Source organism: Equus asinus, chromosome 18 (genome assembly GCF_041296235.1).
Source record: "Equus asinus isolate D_3611 breed Donkey chromosome 18, EquAss-T2T_v2, whole genome shotgun sequence".
Lineage (NCBI taxonomy): Eukaryota > Metazoa > Chordata > Mammalia > Perissodactyla > Equidae > Equus > Equus asinus.
In genome coordinates, this window is record NC_091807.1 from 9,625,922 (window position 1) to 9,638,574 (window position 12,653).

A 12,653-nucleotide genomic window follows, 5' to 3' on the forward strand; every position below is an offset into this window, starting at 1 on the left:
TGCAATAATTATCTTCAAATATTTATCGTATCCCAACTTTAACACGAAAACATACAGGTACTTTCTACTTCCTGTTGCTATTTTTGTTTTGATTTTTTTCCCTCCTCTACCTCGATCTGACGTTTTGCCTCTCACCTCATGCTAGACTAAAATAGGGATAAGTTGAGGACAAAAAATATTAAAATCATGGGAAATAGAGACAGTACATGGCAGAATGTAAAAGTAATGGGAAAAAAAAAACAAAAACAAAATTGCCTCTGCCAAATCATCTCCTTATCTTTGAGATGGAAATGGTTATTTAAAGAACAGCTCCTAGGTAAGGAAACCTGTTGTGTATAACTTGCTAAAATGCAATGATCCTTGTTCAGGAGATGAATCCCTTTTCTAATCTCGCTTTGGCAATGGAGTGCTTTGTTTTTGTTTCGTGTTAACAGTCCTTCTTTTGAGCTTATCCTCTATCATTTTACGGAAGTAGCCACTAGGCCAATGGGGACTATATGAAGGAATTGAGGGAAGTGTGCCATACATGTCAGTATGTGTTATTCATTGACGGAGGAAAACATTTTACTCAGAGCCTCCAGTCATTTTATTTGCCTCTCCAGATCTCCACAATTTGGCAGTCACCCTGGAAGTATACCAATCAAATGGCATATTTATTTAAAGAAAGGGAGGATCTGTGCTTTAGACAAATCTGAGTGGTCCTATGATGTTTTAATCACCTCATATTCACCCCATTGGTGAGGGAGGGATTCTCACCATGGGGTTATGGGGATGGTTAGACATGCAGCATCCAATGCTGGACAGAGGAGGTCAATGGTAGTTTATTGCTTATACTCACAGCCTTGGGAAAGAGGACACCACGTGCTGTGTAGAGTCACATGGAGGTAGCATGTGGTGTCCACATGTGGAACAGAGTGGAATGATCGGAGGCTGTGGGATGCAGGGTTTGTAGTATCAAGAGGGCAGGGTTCCTCCTTCCTCTGGGAGGATGTGATGTCTTGTTGGAATAATTTCATGGGCTGGCTGAGTAATGAAACCCTATACTCAGGGATAGCAGGAACTGTGCCTGGTCCTCTTGATAAGGAAGGTTTGGCTAGAGGACCTTGTCTGTAGGAGTAAAGTGGGGAGTGAAACCTGCAGCTAGGCCGTTTGAGGCCGGCCCAGTTTCACCAGATGTCAAGTCAGCATATCATATTGAGTCTTAATTTTACGCATTACATTACATATGACAACAAGGAATAGCAAGTGAAGGCCAGGAATACGATAGGGAACCACGTTCAAAAGTAGTCAGGAGTCCAGCTGAGTTTCCATACAAATAGATTTAAAGTGAACAGTCATGCATTATGGTGAATCTCTTTATTAAAAGAGTTGAACCAGGGTCCTGCCTGGTGGCGCAGTGGTCAGGTGCACATGTTCTGCTTCGGCGGCCCTGGGGTTTGCTGGTTTGGATCCTGGGTGAGGATATGGCACTGCTTGACAAGCCATGCTGTGGCAGGTGTCCCACATATAAAGTGGAAGAAGATGGGCATGGATGTTAGCTCAGGGCCAGTCTTCCTCAGCAAAAAGAGGAGGATCGGCAGTAGTTAGCTCAGGGCTAATCTTCCTCAAAAAAAAAAAAAAAAAAAAAAAGGAGTTGAACCAAATACTAACAGCCTAAAATATTAAGATTTGCTTTTTTCAGCATAAGAATGGCATCAGTATAGTTGCACAAAGCTTGCCCAAAGAAAATAAGCTACCTGAAATTCCAGGGGAAGCTATTTTTATAATCAGTAATTGTTTTAAATGGGTTGTGGTGAGAAGTGACTTTTGTGGCTATAATTGATTTTATGTTGAAATTTCTGCTCTTTTGTCAAAATAAATTATTTCTTAGAGTAATTGGTAAGATTTCATTAGCCAAATACATGGAATTAATTTACAATCTCACTGCATTTCCCTCTTGATACATTGAATAGCCCAGTCTTTCCGTCTAGCCTTCACACCAGGCCAGCTATGCAACTCTGAAATCAGTTGGTTAGTAATTAGGTGTTTATCAGATTCTTGCTGAAAAGGCATGAGACAGTTATCTGACACAATTATCTTTGAAAATTGAACCCTCCATTTCTGGTCCTGCTGAGGACGTTCACAGGAACACTGAGTGGTTTAAAACTAAATGCCTTTCAAAAACCCTTGCCTTCTAGAATGCATGCAACACAATTGCCAGCCACAGAAATTTTTCCTCATCTTTCATGCACAGCCTTTTGTGTGTGAATCTTTTTTTTACAAGTCTTTGTGTATGTTGACATATTAAAATTACTTTTGACCTGCTCTTCTGTTACTTTATTAATGTCTTTCTTACTATAGCATGACTAAGAGTCAGTCTGAAATTTAATGCTTGCTCCCTTTGTCCCCTCTCTGCTGCTATATCTTCATAAACTAACCCAACACAAGTGAAGGCAATTGCTAGGCTCCACTAGGCTATCTGTGCATTTTAGATAATGATATTTCTGGAGCTATTTGCTCTTAAGCTATCTAAAAATTTGCAGCTCATTTAAGTATTAATCTGCAATCCACTCACAGCTTGGAAATTAATATTGAGCTTTAATATGAATAGTTGTAAAGAACATAGCTATTTAGGCACTAAAAAAATCAAACCCAAAGTAATAGATTTTAATTTAAGTGTCACATCCGTTTAAAAATGAAGCTGTGACTCATCTCCCAATAGAATTGAACCAATTTTAGGTTTCCATACACATTCAAGGCAGCGTGTTTGAAATTAATTTGTTTGGGAAATAAAAGCAAATGATAATGAAAACTGAGTACATTTTGCTGTGGGTAATATTGGTAAGGGTGAAATTTCTGTAAGTGCTCTCTTTCTTTAACCACCATGATTCCTTGCCTAATGTAATGGCAATCTTCATAGACATATGGACTTCGTGAATATTACAGATTTGGGGTTTATACTTGTATCTCCTCTGCAGGTACATTAGTTCAGATGCATATCACTGTGTTCATATTACTGTGCTCATTCATCCGTCCATTAATTCAATAACATTTAGTGTTTGCTACATGGCAGGCATGGTGCTAGAATTGTAGAGTATTGCATAGTAACTTATGCAATAACCTATGCAGATCAATCATGGTCTTCAGACTTTCCCACTTTATGTCCGTGATTCAGAGTTTTTATCCTAAAAACCACATTTGTTCAATTCATCCTTCTGCTTAAACATCTTTTTTGCACACAAAGCCCTTTACCCATTTTGGCCTCCGTCTATTTTTTCAACTTCTTCTCCAATCACTGCCTCACACATATATGTCATCTGAGATCCCGTTCCAATGAAACCATTATTGTTCTTCAAACAGATTCTTTCCTCTATGCCTTTGCACAGTTGGTAGTTTTGTTTAGAATTCCGTTCCTCTCCAGGTCTAAACTCATTTGGCTTGATCAAACTGCTTTTCCTTCAAGATCTATCTGAAATGTTCACTTCTGTGATGAACATTTTCCAATTTGCCAGAAGCCTAGTTACTTTGTTTTCTCTTTCTTCTCTTAGAGCAGCCCTCTATTTGACTCTGTTATAGAAATTAGCATCCTATATTTAACGTATCTTGGTCTGCTTCTCTCTGCCATACTACAGGCTCTTCTCAGGCAAGGACTGTGTCCTGTTTGTTTTTGACTCTTAGGATGGCACATAATAGGTTCTTAAAGAAAAGAATTCAATGTGAAATATAGACACATGAGTGTAGTCATTTTAATATATTCTTGGTATATCTTGTTTAGTTTTTAGAGAAAGTAATCTAATAGTGACATTATATTCCATTAAATATACTTTTTTTTAACCTCATATTTGTATTTAGTAAAGCTTAAAAGTAGCACAGCTTGGATGTGTCATCTTAAACTCGTGGTGTAGCTGGCTTTAATTGAAGTCTTGTTTTCTAAAGTGTAAAAGTCACCAGACATTCCTTTTCGATTAGATGAAACAGAGAGAAGAGAATGAACACGGCAGCACTCTCTGAAAGCAGAAGGCGTTCAGAGGATAACTAACCTCACTTGCTGTACAATTGGATGTTGTTAATTCCAGGAATTGCCAGCAGAACATGCTTGCTAAATCAACTGTTCAGTTTCTCTTATTTTCTCTCCTTGTGTTCCCTCACTCTCTGCTCTCTCTACCACTCTACATTTTTCCCTCTCAAGGTAGTGTCAAGCCAGGCCAGCTTCATATGTAATTTTCTTTGACCAAACCAATACGCAGATGATCTCTTTGATTTTGTTAGCAGTGCTAAAATAAATCTAACTTATTGGAGGCAGCATTTATTTTTTGAATAGTGGAGCTGTTAATATTTTTTTCCATTTACATTGCTTGAAAGATGATATTGTCCAGAAAAATATGTCTGTAACTGTATTCACTTCCAGCTGGGATGACCAAACATCACGTGTCCCACTAATTTTCATCAGAATGATGAAATGAAAAATATGATTGAAGGTCAAGTGGGCATAGAATTCATCTGACTGAGCTCGTGTGAGCACAGCATTTTGAAAATTGCTTTTGTTTGAAAATTGCTTTCTTTTTGTCTTTGTGTACATGAGTATACTTTTAAGGAACCATCCTTGTGAATTTGAACATTCGTTTTGAAAAGAGTGCCCGATGTAGACAGTTTTCATTTTAGCTACAAAATAAGAAAAAGAAAAAAATTCTGGTAGAATTTTCTTTACATTTCATCTTTACATTCTGCATCTTTACGTTTGGAATTTCTTTACATTATATCATCTTTTAAAATTTCTTTATTCTTAATACGATTCCACTATTATATGAATACAATTCTTTTAACAAGTCTGAAAACTACATTGCCTGAGGCAACCCTATAATTAAAGAGAAGAGAAGATGAAACCTCCATTTTGCTGTCTTTACCTTTGCCTTTATGCTAGCAGTACTGATGAACTTCACTATGTTTAGTGAGAGAAATTGATTTCAGTCTTTCTGCACTTACTGCTGTGCTTTTTTTCTCTCTCTCCCCCTAAGGATTTGTGCAGTTTAATTTGCCATTGATTCTTTAATGATTATGGTAGCAACGGTAGAGAAACTGGTGTTTATCTTCATCATGCCCCGTGGATAACACATTATGTTTATTTTTATACATAACTGCATTTCCATCATTTTGATAACATAGTCTAGCCAGTGGCTGACAACCATTTTACTGTCTTTATTGACTTTATATATTAATCTTGAAATGCGTATGTGAATCTTGGAATACTCCGTATTAAAATATCTAATCCGGAAGTCACATTAGCATTGCTTTAAACCACTGATGAAGTGCTGGCTTCAGCATGCTGAAAGGAGACCAGCCGCTAAGTAGAACTTTCAGTGATCATTAATTTGTCTTTAGACTGCTCATAGTACTTTATTTGAAGATGTCAATCAGTATTTTGAATAGTCCTTGTGCAGTGTTTTAAGAACCATCTAATGCTTCTGATTCTCATTTTGTAGCAATAAAATAGTTTTTCCTTTTTTTGAGATGATTCCCTTATAATTCTAACACAATCACATCTTTAGTACATACAATAGGATGATGAAGTTCATTTTTACTGCTAGTTGGTAATAATCTTTTTCATATTTTTCTTTGCAAAAATATTAATATCCAATTCTACTGCTGTGTCTTTCAACACTCTACTCAGTGAAATGTACAAAACAAAGAGAAGTTCACAATGTGGAAGTCTTCAGGAGTAAAGCAGATCCGTTGCAATAATATTAGTTCTATGTATCATAATGATTGTTATCTTAGTTCATTCAGGCTGCTGTAACAAAAGACTGAGTTGTTTATAAACAAGAGAAACTTATTTCTCATAATTTTGGATGCTGTAAGTTCAAGACCAAGGCGCTGGCAGATTCGTTGCTTGGTGAGGGCCCGCTTCCTGGTTCATAGACAGCACCTTCTCACTGTGTCCTCACATCGCGGGAAAAGCTGGGCGCTCTCTGGGGTCTCTTTATAAGGGCACTAATCCTGCTCATGAGGGCTCCATTCTCATGACCTAATCACTTCCTGAAGGCCCCATTTCCAAAGGCTATCACATTGGGAATTAGGTTGCAACACATGGATTTTGAGGGGACACAAACTTTCAGGCTATGGCTCTTAACTTTTCTGAATTTGGTATAGGTTGAGGAGTACAAATTCTAAAAGGATGTATATCTTTGATTACTTTTCTTTGTCTTCTCTCTGACTATCCATGGATGGTAACTTGTCTGTCTACATCAGACTAATAAAGGACTATATTATGTGATCTGACAAATTAAGTTAAAAAAAGTTGTTTGATTCTATCTTGACTTAATAGACTACTTCAGCACTTGGGTATAGAATAAAAGTCTCAAACTATCTCAGTCTTTACATACAGTCTCAGGTTTATCACTATGCCCCGAGCTTCCCCACAGTAGGTTTAATATGTTGTTTCCTGGAAATGTGATGAGAATTAATTAGTCTTTTGTGAAATGAATGGAGGTTTAATTGGATATAGGGTCCATGGTCTGTCCAAATAAATCTCCTGTGTGAATAGTAATGTAGCTGTGCCTACACATCCAGGATCTTCAAGAAATTAGGTGACAAACCACTGAACATCTTGCTAATTTCCTTACTTCTCCTACTCCTGATTAACTCCCTACCAGATTTTCAAGGCTTCTCTTTGTCTGTTCTTTACTCCCGTTACTTTCTATTCATGTATTTTATTCTCAATATTGATTTCAAACTTATTTTCCAAAGAGTTTTCTCTTCTTACTTTCTTTTCTTTCCTTTACAAACTCCATGTATATAAATGAAGTCCGAGTTAATGACACTTTAAGTCTAGGATATTAATAACTTAGGTTTTGGGATAATTTAAACATATTCCCTAAATATATGAGAAGTCAAATGTATTATAAATGAATTATAAGGCAAATGTTTGTAATATATATTGTATATTTAATATATATTTAATGATTAATGTATACTTAATGTGTGTTATATATAGTAAATATGGAATGAAATATTTTAATCAATTTTGCCCTCAATTGGTGCTTCAAGTATTCTGCTCTTATATGTTGTATGCTATTTTCAAATAATATACTCTTTATAGGAGCTATGACAATAACTTAACAAGAATTTGGTAGTAATTTGTTCAGTTTGCCTTGTCTATTTGAAATCATTAAACATGCATTTTTTTAGAAGGTATTATACACCTCTGACATTATTATTTCAAATTAAATGGACCTCCAACTAAACAGGAGCAATAAGAAATTCTTAGAATTAACTATAGACTTATTATCCTAGAGAACTCTAGAGTAAGAGTTGATTAGCCAGTCATTTACAAAAATTACACAGACACATAAACACACACAGTTGTTAAGCTTTCCATTTCCTCGGTTGAAATTTTGGAAGGAGCACTGTTACCCCCAGTGTCCTGTGCATCGCCAAATTCTTTTGCCTTTCCTTTGCAAGTCTTAATATTTGTTCCCTCTTTTTATTCCACTTAGTAGACTTTTTTGTAAGATCATCATACTAGAATATACTAAAAATCCTCTACATGTTTTCTTTTATCTGATTCGCTTTCACTTCCCAATTATATAATTGTTACCAAGCTTTATATTCCCATATGTCATCACGCTGTTGATATGAAAAAGCTTTGAAATAGTATTGCATTCAAAACCTTCCAATTCTTTGACATTTTGATTTCGTAGTAAGAAAAATCGTAGAGTTAATTCCAGTTCACTTGTTTAATAACTGCGTGTGTTCATGCTGACAAATTTCTTAAAGATTTTGAACTTGTGTCCTCTCATGGAAGATAACACTTATCTTCCTAATATAATTAAATGTGATGTCATTAAATCGTAAGTAAACAGTGAAGTGCTACGTATACATTATGTGTTATTTATTTTTACCTTTTTACACAAGGCTTGCATTGTAGCTGTGCTTATCTACACATCACATGTACTCCCTCACTAAATGTCTTTTCCGGTTTTTGCAGCTGTGTAACATCTATGCATTCTTTAAAGGCTAGACCAGCCCGATCCCCTCCTCACCTTCAGACTTCTTCCTCTATAACCACCTAATCCTTTTTTTCTTTACCACTCATACACAGTAAGTTATCAGCTGCTCTAATGTGAAGAGAGTAGATTTGTTTCATATCTTTTTGACTCTCTACTGCTTGTCACAGAGCTCTCCATATATTAACTGTTCAAAAGTATTTATTGATTATTTGTTTAATTATAGCTGTCTCATAAAACCTAATTTTGGATTGTTCATTTTTTTGAAAGTTTCAGAACTTTCCTAAGATTCATTTGCATAAAGACCTTTAATTTTTTTATGATTTCGTTTTCCTGTACAAGCTCTTAGAGGATTGTCCTATTTGCGTAGAACATGCTTTAGTCTGTCTCATTGGTAAAGAGGCAGAATGCCTTCTTACTCCACGTGTAGGCTGATGACTGATTCATCTATTTGAAAAATCCAAAATGAAGCTGGCCTTTTCCGGTCATTGATCTCACAAGGACAGACAATTTTTATTTTTTTATTTATTTTTTTAAATATTTTATTTTTTTCCTTTTTCTCCCCAAAGCCCCCCAGCACATAGTTGTATATTCTTTGCTGTGGGTCCTTCCAGTTGTGGCATGTGGGATGCCGCCTCAGCGTGGTCTGATGAGCAGTGCCATGTCCGCGCCCAGGATTCGAACCAACGAAACACTGGGCTGCCTGTAGCGGAGTGCGTGGACTTAACCACTCGGCCACGGGGCCAGCCCCAAGGACAGACAATTTTTAGGCATAGCTGTTACGCCACTGGCCACTGTTGTTTTTTTAATCTAAGACTAGGACAGAGATAATGAATAGTTGTTAATTTTGTTGTTTTGTCGGACATTTCCAACTTTCCCAACTTTTGACTCATTGTTTGATAATGAGTTAAAAATTAATCTGAGGAAGATGAAAAGGCTAAGGAGACAAAACTCCCAAAATATTCTGATTCTCTGGAAAAAAAAACCCGAAAGACTAGTGTAACTTAAAGGAGAATAAATTTTGGTTAATAACATGGAAACCTTCAGTAAATACAGTTTTCTTCCCTACAAATATGTAAAAAACAAACAACAAAAAAGCTATCTGTCCTGAAGAGTTTCAGAAGAAGCTGAAAAATAGTCATCATGAAGCAGTGATAAGTTTAGGGAACGTGTATTCTCTAAAGTAATCCAAAATGTATGCTTAAAGAAATGTTTTGACTTTGTTGAAACATACGTTTACCTAAATTAATTTCTTATGGAACATTTTTACTTTCTAAGAAGTTCCATTAGTAATCAGTGGAACAAGATTTTTCCAAAATATGTTTTCGTAAACTCTCTTTGCGGCCATCATCCTCCTAAAGCAGAGGATAGACCAGCCTATTATTGCATTTATTGTTATTTCAAAGTGCATTAGCAACATGTACACATGAAGAGCATATGCATCTAACATGGTAGCTTTTAACACCAAAGCCCCTGTGGAAAGGATCTGCATCTTGATTGAGATGGAAGTTACGCAGCTCTATATGTTTGTCAAAATTGAAACTTACACTTTAAATGGGTTCGTTTTATGATATATAAATTGTATCTCAATAAAGTTCATTAAAAAAACCCAAAACCCTTAATGTCTTGCAAGTTAAACCTGAAACAGACACTATTAAGATGAAGCAACATGTAAATAGAAATCCAAAATAGGTTCTGTCATGATTCTGGAGGAAGTTCATTGGATGCCATTTGAAGTTGAGGGTCACCATATCAGGCGATGAAGCAGATACTCTTTCTTATAAGCCCTCCATACACATTATCTCACCCAATGTTGTGGGTGGCTATTATTATTATTCACGTTTCATAGTTGAAAAAGATGAGATGAAGAGAGTTCACATTGTTTGCCCAAAGTCAAACGACTGTAGAGCTAGGATTCACACTTTGGTTTTACCATCTATGTTTCTAAAACACTAAACTACTTACTTCCATACACTTATCAGTTCCAAGTAAATTATATATATATATATATATATATTTCCCCTACCCCCCAAGGAAGATTAGCCCTGAGCTAACTTCTGCCCCCCATCCTCCTCTTTTTGCTGAGGAAGACTGGCCCTACACTAACATCTGTGCCCATCTTCCTCTATTTTATGTGGGACGCCTGCCACAGCATGGCTTGATAAGCAGGGCTAGGTCCACACCTGGGATCCAAACTGGTGAACCCCGGGTCGCTAAAGTGGAACACATGAACTTAACTGCTGTGCCACCAGGCAGGCCCTGTAAATTATATTTTAAGGCATTTATATTGCACTATATAATTCAGTAATTTTCTCGTACTTAGCCTAATATTTCATAATAGAAAAGGATATTGCAGCTTTTTGTCTTTTTTTTATTTCACACTAGTTTCTTTAATTCAAAACCACATGGATATACAGTCTTAGTGCCTTGATAATAGGCACTATATGTACACATCCACGGGGGTTTATATATGCATCACAAAGGGTTCTGGTTGTGATTGTTGAATTCGCTAGACAGCATATTGTAATACTCAGAGAGCATTTGAATACAGTTTCATCACATTCTTCACTAAATTCAATTGTCCTGTTGTTAATATGTAAAAAGGTGTGATGTTAAATAAGAGGTTAGTGTATTTGCTATTAAGATTATATCCTACCTTGGGGTACTTTCACATTCAGAGAAGACTCTTGGAGATCAAAACTTCAAGATATTCTGATATGCATACAATGATAAGTATTGCAGTTGCTACTTCTGATCTGTGGGTCCCAGCTTAAAATCATGTTATATTATTAGCCCCTTACTATGTCAATTCACTTAATTATCCTTAAATAATAAAAATTTTACAAATGTTCATACTGAAACATTATAAAAGTTTGAAATAATATCTGCCTGTTAACATAACTTGCAGGACTTCAGCCAGCTATAATAAATGTTTATATGTCTATGTTTATTTTCTTATGACTATTGCATTCATTTTAAAATAAGAATGTCCATGTTTGATAAGGGCCTTTATTTTATCAATAGCAGCCTGCTACAAATAAGCCACATGTAATTGTAATGAAATACAGTTAGAATATAATTAACCACAAGTATGAAAATCTCAGTTTCAATAAACATACTATAAAATATCTTTTAAATAATATAATCATTCTAAATTTTCCAATAATAAGCAAATCATAAGCAACCTCTAGATTTGAACATGCTTTTGTTTACTTCAAATGCTGAGGCAAATCTGCTTATGCACATTTAAGGAATCAGAGGTCTAGGGTTTATTCCAAAACAGGAACTTCAATATCTACTGCACACAATAATCAAATATTAGAGAAGGAATATGAGAAAATCCCTACGCAGGAAGAAAACAACAAGATAGGGCAACTATTATATCAAAACCCACTCAAGCAGAAATTCCCAGGGTGTAGTATATTTACACATTTTTTTCTGAAAGAACTAATCATCTGTACACCCCTGAGAAATGTGAGTATAAGCCAAACATTCAATGGATAACCCTGAAAAGGAGCCTCTGGACAGACTAACAACTGGATAGTATGAATTGAAGAATTGAACTGCCCTTCTAGGTTTGTGCTTCTCTGAAATCTAATCGACTTTCTACTATAATTTGGCACTTATAACAGAGAACGCGTGAAAGATAATCTGGGTAAAAAATGTCATTTATGAGTAATATACCAGGATAAGGAGAGTTACAAGAACATTAGCCCCAGGACAAGGAAGATCGGCAACAAATGTGAAACTACACAAACAAGAATGTTTCCTCAGAAGCAGAGTTCTAGCCTGGACAGGAGGTGCTTGCAGAATTCTTAAGAAAGAAGAAATAATCCTCAAATATCTTAAGTGCAGTCAGGTGATTGTTGCTGTTTGGCAGGAGGATTAGGCTGGTCAGCTAAAGGAAGACTTGACAATTAACTCTGCAGTGATTAATAAAGGCAGAACAGCTCAGCTCAAATAGACAAATTGGCAATAGCTATATGCAGATAAACCTAGAGAGTCAAGTTGGTCATCCTTTTGTTGAGTTGGCACTCTGAATGATAGAATGATAGGATTTTGTTGTCACAAAAATGAATGATAGAATTTTATTTTTCTTTTGGGACAAACTACATTTTATATCGTGCTAGATTTATTTATGTATTTCTTTTTCTTTGTGAGGAAGATTGGCCCCGACCTAAAATCGGTTGCCAATCTTCCTCTTTTTGCTTGAGGAAGATTGTCGCTGAGCTAACATATGTGCCAGTCTTCCTCTATTTTATGTGGGATGCGACCACAGCATGGCTTGATGAGCAGTGTGTAAGTCTGTACCCAGGATCCGAACCGATGAACCCCGGGCTGCCAAAGTGGAGTGCACACACTTAACCACTATGCAATTGGGCTGACCTGCTATTAATATTTTTGAGTAATGAGTAAATATCGTCATTTTTCAACTCCAAAATCTAATCAATTACCAAGTCCTGCAAGGTATACTTGTATAATGTCTCCTGACTCCTCACTGGACACCAGCTATCTGTTTCCTCTGCCAGCGTCCTTTATAAGCATACATTCTAAGTTTCTGCACTATTATTATGACCTCTGTGCTAATTTTCCTCAAAATTACCTTATCCTTCACATTCCTACCAGTTATCTTCTAAATAGTGTGGATCATATTGTCATCTTTCATTAAAA

The 12,653-nt window shown here is 36.1% G+C and overlaps 1 protein-coding gene across 4 annotated transcripts in view; it reads left to right on the plus strand.

The window, feature by feature from the left end:
- ROBO1 (roundabout guidance receptor 1) overlaps positions 1 to 12,653 on the plus strand; it is a 1,064,923-nt gene that overhangs the window by 133,288 nt on the left and 918,982 nt on the right. The window lies entirely within an intron of this gene.